This window comes from Manis pentadactyla, chromosome 10 (assembly GCF_030020395.1).
Source record: "Manis pentadactyla isolate mManPen7 chromosome 10, mManPen7.hap1, whole genome shotgun sequence".
Classification (NCBI taxonomy): Eukaryota; Metazoa; Chordata; class Mammalia; order Pholidota; family Manidae; genus Manis; species Manis pentadactyla.
In genome coordinates this window covers 59629781-59655068 of record NC_080028.1, presented here as the reverse complement: position 1 = coordinate 59655068, position 25288 = coordinate 59629781, and the positions used below count along the sequence as shown (strand labels likewise).

General features: G+C 42.8%; 1 long non-coding RNA gene across 3 annotated transcripts in view; it reads left to right on the top strand.

Moving 5' to 3' along the window:
* Positions 1–4355: 4355 nt before the first annotated feature.
* LOC118933465 (uncharacterized) overlaps positions 4356–25288 on the top strand; it is a 37535-nt gene continuing 16602 nt past the window's right edge. The window contains exons 1-5 of one of the 3 annotated variants that reach the window (XR_008992074.1): positions 4356–6590; positions 6750–6883; positions 9261–9371; positions 12482–12581; positions 20673–20790. This is a non-coding gene — a long non-coding RNA (uncharacterized LOC118933465). Of the gene's footprint in view, positions 6591–6749; positions 6884–9260; positions 9372–12481; positions 15953–20672; positions 20791–25288 lie in introns of those variants that run through there. The other 2 variants (XR_008992075.1, XR_005033125.2) reach the window with 2 other exon arrangements.

The window sequence follows — 25288 nt, the reverse complement described above, 5'->3', positions numbered from 1 at the left end:
ACAACACCCATTGGCATCATTCAGAACACTGGTGTTCTAGGCAATAACATTTGAGAAATTGTTTTCTTTAAAGGATACTAATGGTTTAATCTGTTATGTATGTAGCATGGTTTTTCCCCATTCATCATTTGTCCTTTACATGATTTTTTTTTCCATCTAGTTTTTAATTCACGTACTCAGATCTCTCAGTGTTCTCCTTTGCAGTTTAGTGATTTAGAAATATGGACCCTAAAGTCACACTTGTTTGGTTTGAATCCCGGCACCACCACTTGTTGGGACCTTGGGAAAATTACCTAACCTTTCTGTGCTTCCATTTTATCAGCTAGAAAATGAGAGAAATGAATAGTAAATACCTATCAAGTTGTGAAGGTTAAATTATTTAATATAGGTAAAACATAGAATTATATTTGACACAGAGTGTCAGAGGATGACAACAATGGTGATGATGTGTTACTTTTTAGATGATATGGAAAGTCTTTTCCTATATCTATGTTGAAAAAAAAAACCTTGTATTTTCTTCTAGGATTTTTATAGAAATTGATTTTGCTATTAATTACAGAGCAAAGAGTCTACTTTTTTCCTCACTGGTTAGCCAGATTTTTCCAACACCATTTAATGATCAATACTCCCTTTATCATATGCTATCACTTTCTTCTTCTGGATTTTTCTCTTCCGCTCAGCCTATTCTGATACCAAGACCCCTCCTTCATATTCCTTTTCAGAAAATATACAGCTGTGTTTGCCTGAATTGAGAGCATGTGTTGGATTTGCCCCAAGAGACACATGGTCAGGGTGAGGGACCTTGAAAATGGGAATTGGTTTTCTACAATGCAGATGGGAAATATAGATCCCACAGACTTTCGAATTTGACTGTTACTGTGCCTGTTGGTGCTCACATGCTGCTGAGGCCTAGTTGGGGTTGCAGCCTGGGGATTCCTTCAGGAATGTTTGAACTCTAATATTGTTCAATGTATCAAGAAAAATGAATATCCTCAAACGCCATCTGATCCTTCTCCTTTCTGTTGCAGCAGCCAAATGACCTCAAAATCACTAGAAAAGAAGCAAGGGGGAAGGGATATCCACCTGACCCAGCCCAGGCCGTGGGAGGAGATCCAAGCAGTCGCAGTTGAGAGGAAGCTGTGGTACTTCAAAGAGGCTTCACAGAGGTGGAGCCAGAGCAGCTTTGAGGATATTTCACTCAAAGCTGAGGGAAAGCCAGAGTTCTCAGAATTGCCTATAGGGCCCAACACAACCTTCATCTTCTCTGTACCCCATCAGCTCTTATTCACCTGTTCCTAACAGCCTCTTTGCTGTTCCTCAAACATGCTCCCATCTCAGGGCATTTTCATATGTTGATTCCCCTAGAATGTTCTCCTAGTACTCAGATTAATTGTTTTCAAGTCAGTTGAAGGACTTTGCTCACATATCAACTTATAGGCAAGGCCATTCCTGACCATTCTACTTAAGGCTGAGCCAGCCCTCCTTACCCCTCCCTAGCTTCACGTGTCTCTGGAGCACGGATCACTGCCTGCCAAGCTATTTTACATATTTTTTGTTTATTGTGTCTCTTGTCACCCTAAAGTATGAACTATTAAGAGTTTGTACTCTATTTTGCACTGATATTTCTCAACACCTGGAAGAGTGCCTGGCATACATAGGACTCTACAGTTGTTTGTAGATGAGCAAATGAGTGTAGCGGACATTGTCACTTGCATTCTGCTTTGGGATGTGTCTAGGCCTGTGAACAATAAAACGTTTCCTCAGAACAGAGCTGCCTGATTGACTCTGAATTTTTAAGCCAGCTTCTGCAAACCAGGTATTTCTAAAGTAAGGGGAAAGCCTGCATCCCCTGAAAGTGAGAGCAGGCATAGTCTTGCAGTGACTTCCCTCATTAGATGTCCTAACTTCATATCTGAGGCTGCCACAAAGCCAGGCTAATGAAATACAAGCTAAAACCAGAGTAAGATACCACTGCACACCCACCAGGGCGGCTAAAATGAAAACACAGAAAGTCGTGAGTGTGGTGAGGATGGGGAGGACGAAACCCTCATACAGTTTGAAAAATCAGCAGCATATAGCAAAAGCACATCCCATGGCCCAGAGTTTCTACACCTATGTAGACCCAACAGGAATGCCAAAACACAGGTAATACAGTGTTTATAGTCTGTTTGTAATGGCCAAATCTGAAGCAAGAACTGGAGAAAAATAGTAAAATGGATTTTTCATAAATACGGTATGTTCACATGGTAGAATACTCCACAGTACATGTAAGTCATAATCTACAACCCCAAGCATGATATGGATAAGCTGCACAAACATAATGCTGAGCAAAAGTCAGACACAAAGAGTATATAGTGTGTACTTCTATCTATATAAGATTATAATGAGGTAACATGACTATTATGCTAGAAGTCTAGAGAGACTAGAAAGGAACATGAGAAGTGCTTTGGGCTTCTGATAATATGCTTTTTGATCTGGGTGCCTGTTACATGGGAATATTCAGCTTTTGAAAATTCATCAAGCTGGATTATTTATGTCGACTTTATGTAAAATTTTCTAACTAGGTTTGTGCATTAGAACCACTAGTTGGAGATGCAGGGCACTCATTTGCCAAAGTTACTTGTTACTCCAAGTTGGCACTATTTCAGAAGCCCTGCTCCAGCACCTGGGGTGGGTGGGGGGATGGGAGGGGGTCAGGCGAGCACCTTCCAGTCGTGGCCAGAGCATATGTCTGAGATGCTACAACACTCCAAAAGGGCAGGGAGCAGATGTAGAGAGAAGAAGGCTGGTAGAAAGCCTCAGGCAGCTGGTGTCTGAAATCACTCATGGCTTCAAGGCAAACACTGTCTGCTGTCAGGGGCAGGAAGGTGAAGATTTTCCAGCCAGCCTCAGAGGGTGCCAGCAGATATAGGACTGTGCAGGTCAAATTTCTAACCAGATATCCAGGGAAGGAGAATGACCTCTGCTTATAAACTGAATCTGGAAACCTTGTTATAGAAAGCAGTAGGGAAAAAAAGACACAGAAAGATAGATAGGGCAGGTCTTAAGATATTTCTGAGGAGCAAGCTGCAGCAGGAGCTCCGGCTGACATGCCAGAGGTGGAACCTCTTATTTCCTTCAATTAACAAAACTAAACAGGAAATGAAGGACAAGAACATACAGGAACTACAAGGCCCCACGTGGGTGCCGGACCCCATGTGGAGGGGGACTCCTCCCACACCAGACCTGCAGGTTTTGGTGTTCACAGTGCGGAAGGCTCCAGCAAGGTCTTAAGGGTCCTGCTTCCAACATTGGGGTGTAGGGGTGGAAGGCAGTACCTAAAGAAAGAGAAGGACCATCCCATAATATGCTATTGCTCTGGAAAGGAAGGAAACAGACAAAAGTCGATAGTTGAGAGAGAACCCCTCTTTAGTTCTCCAAGGACTGTGGCCCCATGAAGAAGGTTGGAAACAATGAATCGGCCAAGGATTTGCATTGTTTCCAGCCTTCCAAGAGCAGGCTCTTGCTCTGAAAAACTCCATCCCTCACCTCCCAGGATAGGCAAAGGCCCAGCAGAAGCAGCTACCAGGAGAAAGGAGACTTGGGGTTCAGTGGTGCTAGTTAGGGAGTTTTAAAGATGACACCTGAGAGCCAGCACCTGTGCCACCATCCTGGCTTTGGATTCTGCAGCCCCTGTGTGGAAGCCCCCCCATCAATCCTGTGTGTAAGAGTCAGGGAAGAAGTGGGAGGGAGTGGTGGGCGTTGAAGAAGAGAGCACAGCAAACTCAGGAGACTTGCAGTCAGTGGCTGGATGCATCAGGCCAGCTCTAGCATGCTCGCTGTGTGTGTCCAGATGTGTAGACAGCATATGTGGGTGGTTAGTATGGCTATCCTTATGTAAGCACTGTGGGCAGAAAGCTGCACTAACACAAAGAGAAAATATTCAAGCTCTGGCTTGTCCCTTTTTCTCTCTTGAGAGTGTCCCAAACAGGTCCTTCGGAGGATGGAAAGTGTTGGTTTTGTATCTGAGGAGATGCAGATGAGACTCAAGAGGACTTGCCAAGCCAGCAGTCTAGGGTGTGCCCTCCATGAGTGCAATGTGCACAGTTCATGGGCTGAGAGCAACCTAGAATAGAGATGCAAACCCTGACCAGTTAGGAAAAGTCTAGATTAATCACACTTTCTGAGGCTAATAATTTAAGAGATCATAGTTATAATCTCTGCACCTCACAGCATTGTGAAGGATAAAAAGAGATAAAACTTAGATTCAGATGGACTCTTTGCCTTCTGAATAGACATTGAAGGAGACCCTAACCCAAAACCTACATTCAAAATGCCCAGCATTGCTTTCCAGAGACAACGGTTTTCAATTTGTTTTTTTTAGAAGCCAACAGCATCAGATCCAGATGCTAAACAAGAACAAGAGGACAATTTTGCTGCCTAGTGGGCAATGTCACCCGTTGGCAATGTTCATAGAGACCCTGGGGGCTCCTGCTTCTATTCAGTAGTTGATGGAAAGGATGCTTGTTGATATGAAATGTCTGGAGGCCCTAATTTCCTTGGATAAAATTGTATTTTACAAAATTTTGGAGGCACATGAATTCTGATTCTCAAAGTTCAGAACAACCTGGAAGAATCAAGGTTGACCTTGTTGTTTTTCAAATACAGATTCCATTAGATATATAGCAGCATAACAGGATAAGGGCAGATCCTGAATAGGTATTTCCTAGCATCTGTTGGCCATTTCCCACAAATCTTAGAGAACCAAAGACCTATAGGCTTAGTGGATATTACAGGATATTTGAAGATTTGAAGATAACCATACCATTAGAGATATAAGGCCAGAAGAGGTATTCTTGGACAAAAGAGAAGGTAGGGCCCTTCATTTTTTTTTTTGACCACTTTGGAAACTGGTAAATAAAGACCTGTAAGCAGAGCCCAAGGCCGTAGTGACTTGTTTCAGCCAGCTTCTTGCACTAAGACTAGCTGATTGCACTTGGTTTAAATCCTTTAGTTGGAACACACTAACTCTTGTATGGGTGCTTGAGAGCTGTGCTATGTCAGGGGGATGCCAGGAACATATCTCAGGCTTCTGCCAGCAGAATTTAGCTATGCAAGATCCAATATCCTATTTGCAGATCAGAACTTTTGGGCTTAAGCTAGGCAGTGAGACACAGTTCTAGGAGGGGTACATGTGAAGTACTCGGTTGATCACAAAAACCCTCTCACCCGTGGGCTTCTCAGTGCCAAGACAGATATGAAAGTAGGAGCAGAGGGTAGTCTAGATTGATTCTATTTTCAGGAGTGATGTCTCTCTTGGAGCTTCCCCTACAGGATGCCACCTCTCTTGAGGGAATCAGAGTCATATGAAATTCCCAGGGACTAGAGAACATCTGTATGTAGCTTTTATGCCAGGAAGCACAGCTTTCCAAGATGGAGCCGATAGTGGTTCTCACCTTTGTGGCTCTGGTAAATTTAACTCCTCCAGCAGAGAGAGACCAAAGCAAGCTCAGAATAGGGGATGGTCAAGGAAAGAAACCCAGGATCTCCTGTTGGACCAGACTAGAGTTTTCTCTGAGTGGATCTGAATTTTTCATTGAGATTGGCACAAATCAGAACTAAACAGTGCCTTATGAAAATGCGCAAGGCACTCTTCCCCAAGCTATTGTTGTATGGATGTGAGAGCCTTATAAAGCTTTGGATGGAATATATGAATGTCAGAGAGCTTTATACTGTCTGGAACTCTGTAATTAGAGGGCAGTATGCTGGTGGACTGTTCCACTTACAAGTCCCACCCCAACAGTTTTGGTGGTACTTAAAATAATAAATTAAAAAATTCAGTTCTTGAAACTAAAATCTTAAAAATTTATGTGGTCCATACCTATTAGTATTATCCCCAGATCTCTTCCTTGTTTTCTCCTGGGAGTCACTGAGGGGTCTCCACTGTTTTTCAGGTAAACGTTACAGCCATTTATTTCTTGATATCTAGTTCCGTGCTCTCCACCCTTGCGTACTTATCTTCCATCCCCATCAACTTTCGCTTTACAGATCCCTTCATCTGATCAGTGAGTTTCTTGTCAAACATCTTTCAAAAACTCCTAGGATGAAGTCCTAAGGTTGGTGTTTTCCAAAACTCTGGAAATGATTCCAATGTGGACCCACAGTTGAGAAGACCCATGCTGAACCATGGCGAGCCGTGAGCCCTTGCTGAGCATCTATGTATAGCCAGGTCGGCCCACGCAATCGTGGCGCAGGAGTAGCACAAGGACGCGCCAGTTGAGTCATTCACCCTTTCTCACTCAATGCTTCTTGCCTCCTTTGCTGCCTCCCACTCTCTCTGAGGCAGAGATCCTGTCACGGAAGTGACTTCTGAGTGCACAGATGCTTTCTGCTTCCTTTAAGAACTCCTCTGCAAATTTCTTGGGAGTTTGCATTCCAATCATTATCATTCATTCAGAAAATGTAAATCACCCTTTTTGCTTTGACTTAATCATTTCCCATTCTCCCAAGGTTATTCAGAAATTCAGAGCTCGATGACAATAAGTGAGCCAGTGCGTGGGCCTGTAGACACACCTCACTGTTCCATTAAAGGCAAACACACACCTTGAAAGGTAAGTGACAATGGCAACACCAGGAAAAAGCAGTGTTTGTCCCATTTTGAAAAAATAAAGAGGTCTGTCTCTTGAAAGTGCATTTTGATTTCTCTAGATTTCAAGCAGTGTTAAAATGCACATCAGTTCTAACCTCTTTTGCATTAATCTTCTTTTCAGAAATTGCACATTTGTTTTCAAAGCATTTGTTTGGAACATTCTGTTGCCTCGTGGAAACCATGACAATTATGCCCAGGACATGAAGTGCACCTGTACATAGAGCCCCTCCAAGTTTAATGTCTGCTAACCCATTGGTAAGTACACAGAAAGTGTACAGGAACTAGGATAGAAAGCCATTGAGCCAGGAAATGTTCACTTTCTAAGAATTGTCATCTTTGTGGTTATTCAGTGCCCTCAGCAGTCATCTCAGCAGAGGTTAAGTCATTTTTATCATTGTAGTATAGTTGATTTACAGTATTAATTTCAGGTGTGCAAAAATAATTTCAGTGATTCAATAATTGTATACATTATGAAATGCTCAACATGATAAATGTAGTTACCATCTGTCACTACATTATTGACTATATTCCCTAGGCTACACTTCTCATTCCTGTGACTTATTTATTTCATAACTGGAAGCTTGTACCTCTTTACTCCCTTCACCTATTTCACCCATCCCTCCACCCCACCGTGGCAACCACCAGTTTGTTGTGTATTCATAAGTCTGCTGTCTGGGTTTTTGGTTTGTTGGTTCATTTGTTTTAGTTTTCTAGATTCCACATGTAAGGAATATCATGTGGTATTTGTCTTAGTCTATCTTATTTCACTTAGCATAATACTCTTTAGGTCCATCTGTGTTGTTGAAAATAGCAAGATTTCATTCCTTTTTTGGCTGAGTAATGTTGTATATGTATACCACATCTTCTTTATCCTTCATGTGTCAGTAGACACTTAGGTTGCTTCCATATCTTAGCTATCATAAATAATGCTGCAATGAACATAGGATGCATATATCTTTTCAAATTAGTGTTTTGGATTTTTTTGGATAAATACCCAAAAGAGGAATGACTGGGTTGTATGGTATTACTCTTCAATTTTGAGGAACCTCTATACTGTTTTCCATAGTGACTGCACCATTTCACATTACCAGTAACAGTGCATGAGGGTTTCCTATTCTCCATAGTCTCACCAGAACTTACTATTTCTTATTTTTTTGATACTAGCCATTGTGACTGATGTGAGGTGATATCTCATTGTGATTTTGATTTGTGTTTCCCTGATTAATGTTGATGAGCATCTCTTCATGTGCCTGTGGGCCATTTGTAGGTTATCTTTGGAAAAATGCCTATTTTTAAATCAGATTTTGTTTCGATGTTGAGTTGTATGAGTTCTTTATGTATTTTGGATATCAATCCCTTGTCAGATATATCATTTACAAATATATTCTCTCATTCAGTAGGTTGCCTTTTTCATTTTGCTGATGGTTTCCTTTGCTGTGCAGAAGCTTTTTAGTTTGTTGTAGTCCCACTTGTTTATTTTTTCTCTTGTTTCCCTTGTCTGTGGAGACAAAACCTGAAGAAAAAATTGTTATTGTTGATGTTCAAGAGTTTACTGCTTATGTTTTCTTTTAGTTTAAGTTCTTACATTTATATTTTTAATCCATTTGAAGTTTATTTTTGTGTATAATGTAAGACAGTAGTCTAGTTTCATTCTTTTGTATGTAGCTGTCCAGTTTTCCCAGCACCATTTATTGAAGAGATTATCCTTTTCCCATTGTATATTCTTGGCTCTTTGTCATAGATTAATTGACCACATGAAAATGGGTTTATTACTACACTCTATTCTGTTTCATTGATCTATATGTCTATTTTTAAATCACTTATTCATTCATTTATTCAATAAACATTTCATTGGATGTCTACTGTGTACCAGGTACTGTGCTTTGAGTTGGGGCTAGACAGCTAGACCAATGAATAAAACATACCCTCAGCCCCCAAAATCTATGATCTAAAGCCAATCATATAAACAGATAATGGCCTTTGCAAATCCATTTCCTCTCCCTGATGTGCTTTTCTCCCACCTCTTTGCCTGGCTAAATGCTTTTTAACCCTTTAGATCTTGAGTAGGATATATTTACTCTAGAAACTACCCCCCCACCACCACCTCCTGACACTTCATATTGGGGTTAGGTGTTCTTTCTATGTACTACCATAGCAACCAGGGCTATGCACTTTGTATTACAGCTACTTGTTTACATATCTGTGCCCCTTCACTAGGTAATGAGCTAATTAGGGACAAGAGCCATGTCACATCCATCTTTGTATCTTCAATGACTAGCACATGACAGGAACTCAATAGATAATTGTTGAGTGAATAAGTGAATGAGTGATCGAGGTGTTCACAGGGTACTATGAGAACACAGAGGAAATTCACCAAATGAGACTTCCTGAAAGAGGTGGCTGCTAAGTGCAGTGCTACGTGAGAAGTCCACATCATCCAGACTTGGGTTCATTGGAGGGTAGAAGCAGAAGGGCAGTATGCAATGGTGTTTAGATAGAGTGCAAAATGCGAGGTAGGATATGAGGAGAGGACAAGCTGGGGAAGCTAGAGTAAGGTCTTGGGGGGATGGAAGGTTCTGACCAAACCAGTCTCAAACTCCATTTACCCCTTTGCTCCCATCTAAATGGACAGACACACAGATATGAGGAGTTCTGGGAGCTGATCTTCAGGGATTACACACTTGTTCCCAGCATGTACAACAGCCCCTAAGAATATGAACCATCCTGAAAACCCTTCTCTGACGTAAGAACCATTTCCTACCTTCCATGAGATTCAGTGCATAGGAGGAGGGTAGCTCCAGAGGGGAGCTGCCAGGTCACCTGCTTGATATTTGTGGAAAGTTTCTGTCCCTTACTGCAAATTACGGGTAAAACACCTTGTCAAACGTGGTGGACCCAGGTTTCCTCTGCCTAGCCTCTTCCTAAAACCCAGCTCTTCTTGTTCAACCTGGGCAGTCCTGGGAAAAACATATGGCCCAGTTTTTCCTTACTCCATTGTGGCCTTAATATTAATTTTGGTGACTTAATCATTTACATTCAATGGGTCCAATATCCCATTTAAGGTTAATCAAAGCTTTCAGGAAACCTTCTGTTTTAAGATCAGCTGATAGGATTCAGTCATTAATTAATGCAACAACGATTTGAGTACTTTCTCTGTGTCAGACACTGTGCTGGAGTCTGGAAACTCAAAGATGAATGAGAGACATGGTCCCTAGCCTTAAACTGCTCACAGTTGCGTGGAAGAAGCTCTAGGACATGGAAATCACCTATGAGGGGCAGTGTTTGAGGCCACTGTTGACTTGCCTAAGCCGGGGCTCCTTGAGATGTGGTCACCTGGGAATTGCTTAGAAATGCACAGTCTCGGGCCCCTCTTCCAGATGTACTGAGCCAGAGCTCAGGAGCCCAGCAATCTGGGTTTTTACAGGCCCTGCAAAAGATGATGAAATTTATTTTCATTTGGGAATTTCTGATCTGAGCTCTACACTGAATCACTCCCGGCATGTGTGGAAGACCTATCAGCCATCCTCAGTCTTCCTTTCACAATTCCCCTTCTCAGGGAACTACTTAGAGTAACAGGAAACACCAACCCAGGGAGACACTGTCCAAAATGAAGCAAAATGCTCTTTTGTCACTGATGGCAATAGCAGACATTTCTCCCTAGAATCACAGAGATGGATGGCTCCATGAAGATCAGGGTGGTGGGGAATAGGATCTGGCCAGAGCTATTTCAGTGTCAACATATAAGGAATCAGAGAAGGTAATGTTATCCTTGTCTCTGTTCTGCCCCTCACTGCTTCAGTGGGGAGAGAGAGAGAAAATCATATCAGCTTGACTGTTCAAAAGGAAGCAGGGACCCAGGCATTACTTCAGGGCATGGGAATGGAAAAGGGCTAAGCTAAAACCATAAACAACTTGAATGCTTAGGAAAATAAAGGCAAGGGGGAGCCAGTTCACCATTTGGGCATGTTGAGTTCTGCAACCCTGTGGTGGTTATCAACAAACACAAGCAGGTTGCTTTCTTTCTGGAGTTCTAGTAAAATGGATCCTGCTACCAGCAAATGGTTCAGAGCTCTTGGCCACAGTTTTTTGGCTTATCGCCAGGTGTCATTAGTGACCTATTTTCACTGCAGTGAGATCAGCCATGTCTGCAGGCCCCTGAATCAGCGGTTTCTCCTCCCCTCACTAGCTCCAGGCTGGCAAAGCTGACACCAGTGTCACAAAGTGCTACCCGTGCCCGCTCTCTGGAGGTGGGGAGAGCACCATTTTGTTCTAAAGATGTCGGCTTTGACCCGAGGCTGTCCTGAGAGCCCAGCTGTCAAGTCTCCTCCAAATAAGCTGCTGAACTTGGAATTATCTTGGCCTAATAATTAATCAGGACCAAAAATAGCCCCAAACTGCTTGGGCTTTGCTTAAATCCTACCCAGGTGGGAAAGGTAGTTTTTAAATACTCTAATTGCAACACTATTTGGTAAGGCTTTGCACCAAAATATGAAAATAATTACCCAACATGCCAATTTGAGAGATAATTCACAGTTAATCTGGCTCTCTCAAAACAATTAATGCAAACTTTTGAATTGCTCATTGATTTAAAATGACCAAATCTTGGTAGATATTAAAAGCAGCCAGAAATTGTATTTAGAATCTTCTAAGAAAACCCTCAAACTCGAATTCACAGCAAGAAAAAAAACCATTGGTTTTAAGAGCTGTACAAGCAAGCCTGTTGCCAGGCAGATTAGACAATGAGCTCAATTCCACAAGAGGGCGTCTGCCCAGCACGAAGCCCTGCGTTTCCCGGGAACCTGGCTGCTCACTGCTTTGCCCTCCATACAGCGTGCTCTTAGGAGCAAACGCTTCGCGTCCTGAGGAATGCTGCTTCTGTGATAGCCTTCTGGCTGAGATCCGCAGGAAAATGTTATCTCTGCGACATCACAGAAGCATCTTCAAATCGAGGGACATCAAGCAACATATTAAAAATAAAAGGGAAGCAGCAAACACATCTCAACTTACTTCTCTCCATAGCAATCTTTGTTGTGCTGATGCTCTAATGGTAAGAATATAGTACAATGAAATGAGAGCATGTTTGATCGCAGTGATCTGTGTCTGGCCCAAAGTTAGAAGCAGGTATGGCACCAGCCAACGAGGCCATTGGCAGGGCCAGGTATCCCCTAGGAGGCCCTTCACCCTCACTGCCATTTCTCCCTCCCTGGGACCACAACGCCACGTCCCACTCAGGCGCCGGCCAGGCTCCACACCCAGGGCCGCTTCCTCAGGCGCTAGACCCACGGCCTCCATTCCTACACCCCCTGCCGCAGCTCAAGACTTAGTATACTTCCTCAGCAACAGTCAAGGAGGACTTGCAGTGAACGAAAGAATAGATTTGCTCCATCTAGACAGAAGTGAAAAATTAGAACAGGGAATGAGAATTAGTGCAAGGTGCTTTGAGAAAAGACCTCTACTCTCACCCCAACACATAAACCCACACATCTTAATTGAGAGGCCAAAACTCCACCATGTCCCAGAAGCATAAATTAGAGGAGTCATTTATCCTCTCTGAGTTCAGCCTTCCCATCTATAAAAAACATGGTCATAAAAATATCAATTCTACTCCACAGGTTCTTCTGGGACTAAAATAAGATAATGTGTATGAAACCCTTGTGGATTATAAGGAACTATATAAACATAGTGAGCACACATCCCTGGAGCTGCTCAAGCATTAACAGATTGGCAGGGTAGACAAAAAGAAAGAAAAGTTGAATTAGGTTTTATTAATATTATTCATATTTCAGCTAACAGAATCACTAACTTTCCTCTTGAAAAGAATCTATGATTCTATGAATCTGTCTCCTGTCATAGGTTACCTAGTATTATGGATGGAATGTTTGTGTCCCCACCAAAATTCATATGTTGAAACCCTACCGCACAATGTGATATTAGAAGGTGAGGCCTCTGGAAAGTAATTAGCTGAGGTCGTGAGGACAGAGCCTCGTGAGTGGGATCGGTGCCCTTAGAAGAGCCACAAGAGAGCTCACTGCTCTCTGCCACGTGAGGAGGCAGTGAAAGCTGGCAGTCTGCACCTCACAGAAGGACTCACCAGAGCCCAGCCGTGCTGGCACACCGATCTCAGACTCTGGCCACCAGGACTGCGAGGAATAAATTTCTGTTGTTTATAAGCCACCCAGACTATTGTATTTGTTATAGCAGCCCAGCTGGACTAAGACACCCTAGTTGGCCTTGACCCAGACAAATGTTCCTAAAGATGAACATTGAGAAATTCCTTGCAAAAATTTTACTGTGAGAAATGGTCTTTTTTTTTTAAATTTGTGTAAAACTGGAAACTCTAAATATCCCACATGGAGTGGTTTAATCAAACCTCTCTATATAATAAATTATGCATTCATTATAATGATATAGAAGAACATGTGATAATATTTAAAAGTCTATAATAAGGAACTAAGAGAAAAAAATTAATTCTCAAACATGTACAGCAGACATTTAAAATGTGTGCACACATGCACACATCCAATGTATGTAGAGTGCATACGGAAGAGTCCAGAAAAATCAACAAGATGTTAACAGTCTAAGGAGGTTGGATATCTGGATTAACTTCATACTTTTGACTTTTATTTTCTATTCGACAAGGAACATATATTATTTGGGTAATACGGAAAAAACCCAGGATTGGTTATATACAAAATAAACAATTCCAAGCTTTGGAATTGAGAGACCAGTGGGGGAGTTTTGAGGCGAAGGATTCTTTGAGGACACTGTCAGCACAGCTATGGAAGAAAAGCATGGGGCCCAGAACTCTGCCCCACTGAGGCCCTTATCTAAGATGACTCAGGTCCTTGTCTGAGATTGCTGTTCACCCAGCTCTATGATGCTTGCTTATCGGATAAGGCCTGAGTCAGAGATGGAGAGGGTGTTTGCCTCTGATGTCTGTGTGGAGGAAGAAATAACACCAAAACCTTATAAATTTGCAGTCTCAATCCAATGGGTGCCCTAGCAAAGTAACAATTCTGTTAAAGGAAGAGGGTCCCTAGAACAGAACAGAGCCTTTGATATGGGCTGGGTAAGAATCACACAGTGAGATCTGTGGTTATTGGCACAGAAATATACACAGTTCATCTTGAAAAATCTCACCCCCTCCCCAGAGGTATCTAATAGACTTTATGAATGCATTTTTTTCTACTCAGTATAGTCAGCCAATGTGTAATAAGTAAGTGCTGAAGGTCACACTTATTGGACTTGGAAATGATGCACATCTCCTCATTTGAATGGTTGATTTAATATTGTTATTTCTACCCTGTATCATTGAGTTAGAGCTCAAGTCTAATGAAGCCTCAGGAGCTGTTTTTATTCCCAAATATGGTTGTCATCTTAAGATAGAATTTTCTCCACTGCCACAAAACTCTTCCTCTAAGCCCTTAATCTAAATATGTCACAAGGTGCCTATATAACACAAGGACATCATAACTCCTGGGAAGTTATGGGAGCAAACGCTTCATGTCCTGAGGAATGCTGCTTCTGTGACAACCTTCTGACTGAGATCAGCAGGCAAATGTTATCTCCGCAACATCATAGAAGCATCTTCAAATTGAGGGACATCAAACAACATATTAAAAATAAAAGGGAAACAACAAACAAATCCTTGTCCCACTGAGACAGTAGCCCTCCATTCCTATAAACAGGAAATCATTGGCCATTTGTTGCAGGGGTGGCCAGAGGAGGCCAGGAGTGAGCTTCATTTGGCAAAAAGTGATGCAGAACAGGGATTTGCCAGACAGAGCCAGAAGAAAGAGGACAGGCAATGGGCATACCCAGAAGATGACACCAGCAGGAAAGGGGGAAATTTTTCTGCCCTTCCTTAGAATAGTACTGTTGTCAGGCAGCTGCATCTGTGGAGGTCGCTCACTCTGCTCTAGGTGAAACCTCGACCTGGATGGTGGAGGGTTCTTGACTCTGAGAAAAAATTCTCAAACAGGTCTGATGAGTGTAGGCAAGGAAGGAATTCATTAAAGCAAGAGTAGTAGTGCATGGCTGCAACTATGCAGGCAGTACAGAGCCAGGAAGAGCAGAGGGAGGAAAGGAAAGTTGATTAAACTCCTCCTCGGCACAGGGCAGATCTCTTCCCAACTCCTGAAGCCAGGGTCATCTAGCATCCGTGTTCACTTGAATCTGCCCAGCATGGGAACTAAACCCCTACCTACCACCCCAGGATTTGGAGGAGCCGTAGAGCACTGGATGGAGTGAGTTTATATTTTGAGAATTTCCCAAAACAAAGAAATATTTTTGGGGAAGCTACTAAAGAGCATGATCTTACAGCTGCTGTCCTGCCCAAGTCACCCAGGTGACAGAAACCTGAAGCCCAAATCAGAGACCTCAGTAGCCCTTCTCTACTTTTCTGAAGTAGGACAGCAAGTGAAGACTTCTGCTTAAATTCTAGAAAATGGAATGAAATAGCAAAGTTACAAAGATGCTTACCACTGCAAGAGCACAGAGACTAAACACAGTAAGTTGAGCAGTGAGAAGTCTTTATTTAAGGCAAAGTACACACTTGAAGATAGGGGAATGCAGGCAACCTGAGAAAAGAGGTGTGCTTAAGGGCTTAGGATTCTGTCTTTTAAGGTTTTCAAAAATGGGGTAACGGGTTAGAAGGGCATAGGCTTGACATGGTGTCTCATGATGTGTATCTCCAGTAAGAGACATCATGTCACTATCCACAGTCAGTCCTCTAGATATTCTGTAAGATAAACTTAACACAAGAAATTTGTTGATCCTGTTCTTCTCCAAGATAGTGGTTACCCTCAAGCAGTGGGAACATATCATTTAGAACTGCTTACCCTGCCTTAACATAGGGTCGATTATTGGTTGACTACCATAAAATATGTTAGGAATCTTACCTCCTAACTTCCTGGTTTTTAAAATGGAATCTTAGCCTTAAGATGGAGTCCCTCCTGTTCTTACTATACTATTTATATCTTGGCATCTTTATCATAGGCAGGAAAAATTAATCATGATGCTTGTCCCATGTCCCTGCCCCACCTCAGTAGCATTCCTCTTTCTCTCCTCTGTGTTCCCCATAACTCTTGTTTTATTCTATCAAAGTACTTGTCACCCCATGTTATTCTGGCCTATTTGTCTACATCCCTTTGTAAACTTCAAGCTTCATGTGGGCTGGAGCCAAGTATCCTTGTCCATAATGGTGAATAGGCTGCTGTCCCCAAGCCTGACATGCTGTAGGCTCCTAGTACATGCTTAATAAACATGTCATCAGTATGAGAAAATGAATGATGTATGCAAAGATTTACCATGAAGAAGAAATGAGCAGCATATCCTAATGAAGATGGGCATAGCACACAACTTGGGGAAGATCAAAGTCAGCCCCTTGGATGGACTCAGGGGCAGGTTTTAAACAAGGAGGCAGGAAGACCTGTGGCATTACTTGTCAAAGAGACAAAAGAGCCTCTTGAGTTGAGTTGGCCTAGAAATCTTGTATATTTGCAACATTCACCTTGTTTGATGTGAGTCACAGAGTATTTTCTTCTGTTCCTTATACTGTATAATGGGGAAAAATGATTGCTGTGTGTTTCAAATACTCCCAGGGCTGATGGGCATGTAAACGGGGAAAAGAATGGAGAGGGGCCCTGTAAGGCCCTGGGAGAATTTATATAAAAATGCCCTCATGGGGTGTTCTATTGTCAGTTGACAGCTCTTAACATCTAGTAAATAATTTTCCTATCTGAAGCCTGCTTCTCTTTCTTATGTATCACTGGTTTGTAAAGAGAGTTTTCCCATTCTCCATTCTTGAGAAAGTCCATCAGGGCAAAACAAATCCATATATACCGGTATCCCTCCTTAAATGGACATTACATCAGGCCCATTGTAAATCCCCAGATTGAGGTCTGTGTCTGAAGATAAATGGCCAAGATTTCTAATAGTAGTAGTAGTTAAGAGGAATAATTTAGGCTTCCGTAAGCATTGTAAGCATAGATCTCAGCATAGGTTTTAGAGGCTTAGCCAGAAATAGGGGTGATTGAGGAAAGGCAGGGACTTGAAACCAGCTATATAATCTGTGTTATTGTCTTTGCCTGAGAGAGTCCTGCAAGAGGGCTGCTGATTAGTAGGGAAGTCCATTGTCCCCCTTTTGCATGTTCTTAAATCTGTGGGCACCCACTAGTGACATGGTGTAGAGAGAAGAAACCTGGCCTGGGAATCTGGACACTCAGCTGTTCTCAATTTCAGCAAAACAATCGTTGGCTTCTGAGCAAGTGAGACGGGAGCTTTTCAGAACCTGCCCTTGGTGTTTCCCTAAAGTGGAATGCACTGCCCCGACCCACCTGCAGCAGAATCTTGTCCTCAGGTTTCAGCTGAAATGCACCTCCTCAGAGATCTCCCCAGATACCCCCGTCCTCTATCATGTCACTCCTTCTATTTTGCTCAGTATATGAAGCCATCTTTGTACTTGTTTTACTGACTGTGTCCTTTCCATACAAAACCTGCATAAAAGCAGGGATCCTGTCTCTTGTGTTCACTGCTTTAGTATGAGCACTTAGAAAAGCATCTGGCACATATTGGCCCTCAACCACTGTGTACTAAACTTACAAAGGAATGAGTGAGTAGCTGAATATGAGGTTAAAGATGGCAGTGGGGAAAATGCCTCCTGTTACTAATAGTGTAGGTCTCTTCCCTTGAAGAGGAAGTGTGTATTTCCTAAAGGCAGGGGAACAGGGGACAAAGTGGGTATTTCCATCACAGGAAAAGCCCTTTATTCCCAGCATTTCCTCCCCAGTGTGCATTCCTGCCTGTGGTAGACACAGGAGAAGGCAGCAGTGAGGCTGTAGGGGGAGGGTAGGCAATACAGAATTAATAAACTAAGTTATCACTGGGATTTAAAGCCAGTCTTTACATACAGCTCCCAGAAGGCAGAAGATGGCTTTGTCTTACCATTTGGGTGTGGTGAGAAATGTAATGAAAGTAACCGAGAATCTCTGGGAACTCCTTCAGTTCTCTTGAACAACTGCCGTCCATGGGAAAGTGCTCAGGGAGAGGACACCAGCAAGCATGGACAGCTTGCATCTGGCTGTTTTCCATCTCTCCCTGCAGCTCAGGATTCCAAGCAGCAAAGGACCCTCATTCACAGTGCACATCCCCCAGACATGTCCCCCCAGTGGCGGTAGGTGTCTGCCTCTGTCTGGAGGCAGCCAGCCCCAGCCTGGTTCTATCTGGTACCTTTGCCCAGCAGAATGACTGAGGGTGTCGACCGTAGTTGTTGAACAGTATGAAGCTAAGGCCTTGTTTACATAATGACCTTTATTTATATAGGATGCAATATTCTAACAAGAGGCAGGAAAGACATGCCAGGGACCATAACCCTCCCAGACTTTGGTTTAGTACATTATGCAGTTAACAAAGCTTTCACATGAATCATCTCATTTTATTTTATCCCTCATCACTGTACTTTATGTAAAAAAAGAGCAGGTGTTTTCCTTCATCATTTTATAGAGGTTATAAGAGTTATTTTATAAAGTTATAAGAAGTCAGTGACTTGCTCCAGGTAAAAGAACTGAGAACACCCAGGTCTCCTCATCTCCAAAGGCAGTATTAAAATGCACATTTCTAGGGAAAGAACCCAGGCAGACAGCTTCTTTTGTTACAACCAAATTGTCTCTCTGTAAAGCTTTATACAGATACAAGAGGGAACTATTTAATAATTTTGTTGTGTTTGATCAGGATCAGTGACTAGCCAGGCTCAGCACAGTCCCTGGCACCTGGCGATTATTGAATGGTGGAAGGAAAGAAGAAAAGAAGGAAGTTCTGTTTTAGGCGGTGAGATTGGCTACACAGTGCACCCAAATGCTCCTTAGGAGAATGATATTATAGCCGAGACCGCCTGCAGTTGATCATATGAACATATGAACATAGAATTTTGGAACTGATGGGCCTTGGCAGTCACATAAGCTGTGCAGTTCTGTGTGCCAAGTTGTTTATGCCCCACTGCAGCCAGGAGTCTGCCCCCATCATCAGCTGATCTGAATTCACATTCCCATGCACGAACATTTAAAGCAAATAACTTTCTGGACTAAATGTACACATAAAAGTGTGTTTAAATGAATCAGACTTCTTTTGGAATTTAAAAGGGGTGGGAGGGGAACAGCTGACATGCTATGGGACCAGTGGCAAAGCGGACCATCTCTCTGATCTTCTGAGAATTTCCAAGTTGAAACACCACAGGGAGGTGATTCCTTCCCTTGGGATACAGGCTGCATCTGACCCTTAGGGGTGTTAGTTTTGAATCTCAATCTCCCTCTCCTTCTTTCCTCTTTCCCTCCCTCCCCCATCCCTCTCCCCACTCTTTCTCTCCTTTCCTCCTTCTGTCCCTCCTTTCCTCCCTCCCCTTCTGCCTGTAAATGACTTACTCAAAAATAAAATTGTGGCTGAGGAGATAGGAGAGGCTGGAAGGTTTTCCAGCCTGCATTTCAAAAGAGACATCTTATCATTTTAACATTAGGAGTTCACCATTAGGTCTATGGAATAGGCTTCTTCCTTTTCTTTTGCCTTCCATTACATGTAATTCCATCATTCATTTATTAGGTGCAACTGTGAATATGAAATTGCCCCTGCTGTCAAGGAGCTCTAGCCAAGTACGAAGGAGCAGGCACAGGGCAAAAGTGCAGGAATGGGGCTAAAGGGTGGAGAGATAAAACACAAAGGGCCTCGTGTACTGGTCTAAGGAGTTTGCCCTCGGTCCTTAGATCATTATTTCCTGAACTTGGGTATGAAATACTATGGATCAACTGAAAGAATTTATTAAATATTCTTGGTATTGACAACTTCTTTTTATTGCAACATTACTTAAATATATACCAACATGACCCAGGTATAACTTCCCAATGTTTACAGCCATTATAAACAATAAAACCAAAACAAATTTACAAAGTAAAATCCAATCTAATGTAATTTAACGAAATTCACTTAATGCAATGGATGTTCTTGTTCAACTGAAACCAAATGGTTTCTGGCATGTGAACATGACACTTGCTAAAAGCATGTGCACTATTTTAAATTCAGCACGCCTATGACCGTGTGCTAAGTAATGACTCAACTTTCCCACTTCTTTCTAGTCAGACTAGCATGGAACTGCTGTCAAAAGAAACTATGTGATGTCATATGGCCACCACACCCCTATGTGTCAAGTTCATCTCTGTTTCTTTCTCCATAGCTTGGGACAATAAAATAGGGCTACTTGGCCCCAGGTTACAAGTGGTCATCAAATGACCTTGAAGATGCATATACTCAAATTATAAACTGTCCTTGAAGTTAAAAATGGTTTTTTTTTAATGCCCGAGAGGTCCCATCATCCCCAAGAGTGCACTGCCGAAGACCATAGCCTGAAGTTTAAGCAAGTATTATATAAGTCCTTGGGGCCCACTTCTGACAGCTTTTGAGCAAGGAAGTGACAAGATCAGATTTCCATTTTAGAGCAATTCCCCGGGGGCAGCAATGATGGTACATTAGGGGAGAGAGAAAACTCGGAGTAAGAGGTCACTTGGGAGACAACTCTGATGATTTAGGTGAATGATGATAAACACCTAACAGAGAAGGATGAGCAGTGAGGTACAGGAGAATGAGCCAGAAATACCTGCGAAAGGCAGAACCTGCAGAACTCATAGGCTGATCAGACATGACACGTGAAGGAGAGGAGGGGTTTCCAGCCTAGGGGATGCTGTCAAGCCTGGATGGGAACAGAAGGAAGGTGGGGTTAGTTTCACAAATGGCCACTTTGGGGAGGCTGTGAAACTGGGAGAAGGCAGACAAATATACTGGGCTAGAAATGAGGAGAAAAAGCTTCTAGGTGAGGCTGGGAAGCAAGCATGGCTAGTAGTCACTGGCCTACAAACTACAATTCTGGTCTACACACGTCTCAGCACGAGCTCTGCCACTCCCAAATGCAATGTTTCTCCAGCCTCCTGTTTGCTACCCAAAGTTACACCTCAGATGATCATAGCTGCAATAGTCTAACTTAATACTCTGCTACTTTTTAAAGTACAAGATCTGAAGAGACTGACACTCTGTGACTGATGACCCGGATGGAATGATGTGGTGGACAGTGGAATCGGCAGTCACTCAGACCATGGCTTCAGTTTTGCTCTGCCACTTACTAGGTATAAAATGTCGTCACGTCACTTATCCTCTCTGTCTTCCTTTTCGTAAGCTGGAGTTACAGAACCTTCTATCAGAAGCTGGTTAGCACTAAATAAAATAATGCACTGTGGTATCTAACACAGTGCCTGCAACATCTTGGTTAATAAATCATTCCCATTCTCATAATACAATGGACAAAACTAGATTTCCTGGGTTTAAACCATGCTCTACCACATTCTAATGATATAAGTAAACTAACCTCTCTGTAACATGGAGGAATAATGATTCTAGTGTGAGGATTTATTGAAGTAACTCACTGAGTCATGCACACCAAACTCTGAGTACCACATGTCTTGCACAAAGGGTGCACTACCATTAGCTCTTATTGTCATAGTTACTCCTTCCTCTCTTCTGATGGTTAAGTTTGAGATTCCTTCTTGCTTGTCACTTTGATGAGAGAGGGAGAAACTTTGTGACACTGGGCACCTAAGCCAGGGGGTGTAAACCTCCACGGGCAGAGGGAGAAAAGGCAAGTTGACAGCCTCATAGGCATTTGTTGCCTATTTCTCAATTTTTGTCCAAGATGAGCCAGGGTCTGTAATGCCCCGGGGTGGGAGACATAGAGTGGCTGCAGCACAAATCCCTGTGATGAAATGGAAAGCCTGCCCTCAGATGTTTGGCCAGGAAGGCAGCCATGTGGATATAGGTGTTGTAAGTTCTTAATGAGCTATGACAACGCTTATTGTTCTCAATGAACTTTATTTTTCACTTATCAGTGGTATGTGGCATTCACTTAAATGTCACAGTTATGCTGGATTTTGCCCCAGATGGGAAGAGAGGCAAAGGAAAAAAAAAAAAAACCTTCAAACCAACTTGTATTTCCTAAGGGCTAAGTGCAGCAAAGTTAAAGCTGGAGAAGCTGATCTGGAGGAGCATAGGCCAGTGAGCAAATTTTCCTGGTCTATCCAGCATTATCATGACAAGTTCCTGACCCTAATCAACCAAGGCCATGAGCAAACTGGTTCTTTTAAAAATTTCATGAAAGAAACCGCTGTGCATTTTTCTCTCTGGACTCTCACTTGAAATACAAATAGGGCCTGGCTCGTCCAAGCTTTTGCCTGAACACAGAGCCATGTTCCTGGTGATTTGCTGCCTCCATCAGGATCAGGAAAGAATAGTTTAAAATACATTTCAATTTGTTGAATCCTGAGAGGATAGAGTGGCTTCTGGGTCAAAATGGAGCAGAGGGGTCTATTAGAGATAGATACATTATTTATTTGGGTACAAATTTTAATCAAACTTTTTCCCAAGTAAAAGAAGAAAGAAAAAGTTGCAGAGGACTAATGTAGAAAGTGCTCCATATTTGGGGGCAGGGCAGATATCTGCCACCTGTATGTGTGAGGCAGGGCAAGTCACTTACCCCCCGAGCTCAAAGGCCTCTACTATAAAGTCATGACTGCACTACCAACCTACAGGCTGCTTACGAAACCTGTCATTATCTGTCCCCTACTCCTGCCTCAGTTCTTGTCACTTCCTGCTGGCATGGTCCTCTCAGGTCCTATCAGGCCTCTCAGGGCTCCCTCTTGCCTCTGGCCCTTACTCAAGTTAAGACTCATCTGCCTGACTCAGTCCCCCAACCCCATCCCCATTTCCAGGCTGAAGTGACTCATCCTACAGACATCCCTGTAGAAACCACTTCCTCCAGGAAGTCTTCTTTGACATTCACCTCCCACAGTTAAAACCTACGTTGTGTGCCCTCCTGTGAGTCCAGAGCACCTGTGCATGTCCCATCAAAGCACTTATGCCACCGCCCTGGTGACTTGCCAGGCCATCCCCCTGGACTGTGAATTCTGTGTAAGCAGAGATCATGTCTTCTAGTGGCACAGTATCTTCAGGGCTTAGTACAAGGCTGCATACATATGAAGCATCCATTATATCCTTGTAAAGTAAACAAAGACTGCTAAATGTCGTTCTGTTGCTATTTGTATGATCCCCAGATGAAAGTTACTGGATGAGAAATCAGGCACATTAGAGTATTCCCCAGGATATTTTCCCAAGTTGCTGTGCCTGACACAGCTACCCTCATGACCAGAACATGCCCTTTAGTCTGGCCTCCACCTTTCCCTTGAAGCAGAGATTGATTGCTTGCTTTCCTTCTGAACACCATCTGCTGCCCACCTAGGACACTCCAGCCCAGATGCCAAACAAAGTTTGATGTCTGCCCTCCTGCCCTCCTTGACCTACAGGTCTCTCACCCCATTTCTGCCAAGTCCCATTTGATGGGTTATTCAAGATTCACTCTGACTTGCTCTCTTTGAAGCCACATGACCAAGTGACAGCCTTACTGATCTTCAGTGAAGAAAGATCTGATCCAAGTAGCCCCCTTTCCTCTTCCTCTCCTCACACAGGTCAGATTTTCTAAGAACATGTTGGAAATGGAAATTTATTTCATATCATTTCTGTTTTAAATGTACTTCCAAGCACCCTGTTCTCCTTCTCACTCTGCCATGGGCCCAGGCCCCCACCCCTCCTCCATGGTCACCATCAGGACCTTTCAGACAACCCCCATCAGTGGATGTTTCTCCCCTCTCGTGGGCTCAGTTAAGGTTGACATGGTGCTGACCACACTTAAATCAAGTGCCAGATCTTTCATTCTCCATGTGTCAGCATAGAGGAGTAGCAGTCTTGTCTGAACAACTGGGTTAATTCAAGGAACCAACAACACATTTGCCCTTATAAAACCTAAATCTGTACACTGTTCATGATTCTTCCTGTAGCCTAAGAAGAAAAATCCAAAGATACAGGCTTTTCTCACGGGGATTCCTTCATAAGCACAAGCCTATTCCCAGAGAGCCTCTTGCTTCTCCAAATGCCTTGTTCTTCCCATTCAGCAGAGTAATGACATCAAGCTTTGCAAATCTAACTTACTACCTGAAGCCCTGGTCTTGACCCAGAAGCCATCACTGTCCAGTGGTGCTCTTGCCTGAGTCTGAGACATTCAGTCTAAGGGAACTCAGAGGTGCTTCATCAGGAAGTTAGTGAGGCGGGAAGTGGAGTCTGGCTCCTGGAGTAGAAGGGTGCTGTGATTACAAGCAGATGACTAGGGCTTGACTATGGCTCAGATATTTCCAGCTGTGTGACCTTGGTCATGTTCCTAACTTCTCGGCCCCTCAGCCTCCTATGTGTGATGCAGTGATAATAATAGAGAGGCTTTAAAGAGTTAAAACACATTAAACAGAGCTTAACAAACAAGTGCTCATTAAGTTTCGGTACAACTATAGATAGTTTCCCACCAATGTAGAAAAGCCTAGTACTTTTTCTGTTTATCTAACAAGTAATTGTTGAAGCAGACATATACACACAGACATTGTCTGTGGACAAATATGCATTCCCAGAGAGTACAATCTGGAAATATTTTTCTGAGTGACTCATGAGGAAGCCTCAAAGTGCAGTCAACACAGAAAACTCACTCCTTCTGAACTTTAAACTTACAGATTCCCATTAGGTGCAAATAGAAGTTTTCTCGCTGTCTGCATTTGGGCTAATGTGAAAAATTTTCGCTAGCTAGCACCTCCCTCCTCAATCCTGCAGGGACCTGCTGGATACCAAAACTCACCAAAAGGTGGCCAGACTGGTCTTTCACTTCCAGACTATATAAAAAGACAGGTGATCCACACTGCTGGAAGGCTGGAGTGCCTAGAAGGAAACATCTTGATTTGGGTGCTTCAGACTTGGAATTCCCAAAGGGAGCTTGTTAAAGGAAATGTCTAAGAACAGAGATCACCTTGCTCTTCTTGTTTCGTCAGTGGGAGCTGAACACACGTCCTCAAAGGTCTGAGGACATAACAGGCATATCTCGGAGATACAGCGGGTTCCAGACCACTGCAATAAAGTAAATATCACAATAGAGTGAGTCAAATGAACTTTTTTTTGATTCCCAGTGCACAAAAAGTTATGTTTGTGCTATAATCTGTTAAGTATGCAATAGTATTATGTCAAAAGAGACAATGTACATATCTTAATTAAAAAATACTTTATTGCTAAAAAATGCTAACCATCATCTCAGATTTGGGCAAGTCATAATCTTTCTGCTGGTGGAGGGTCTTGCCTAGATATTGATATGGCACTTTCTTTAAATAAGACAATTTCTTAAAGTAAGCCACATTGATGAACTCCTCCTCTCATGAACACGTTCTCTGCAGCATGCCATGCTGTTTGAGAGCATTTCACCCACATAGAACTTCTTTCAAAATTGGAGGCAATCCTTTCAAACCCTGCTGCTCCTTTATCAAGTTAGTTTATGTAGCATTCTAAACTTTTGTTGTCATTTCAACAACTGTGATAGCATCCTTACCAGGAGTCGATTCCATCTCAAGAAAGCACTTTCTTTGTTCATCCATAACAAGCAGCTCCTCATCCATTTACATATTATTGTGAGTTGGCAGCAGTTCAATTCTATCTTCAGGCTCTACTTCTGATGCTAGTTCTCTTACTATTTCCACCACATTTGCCTTACTT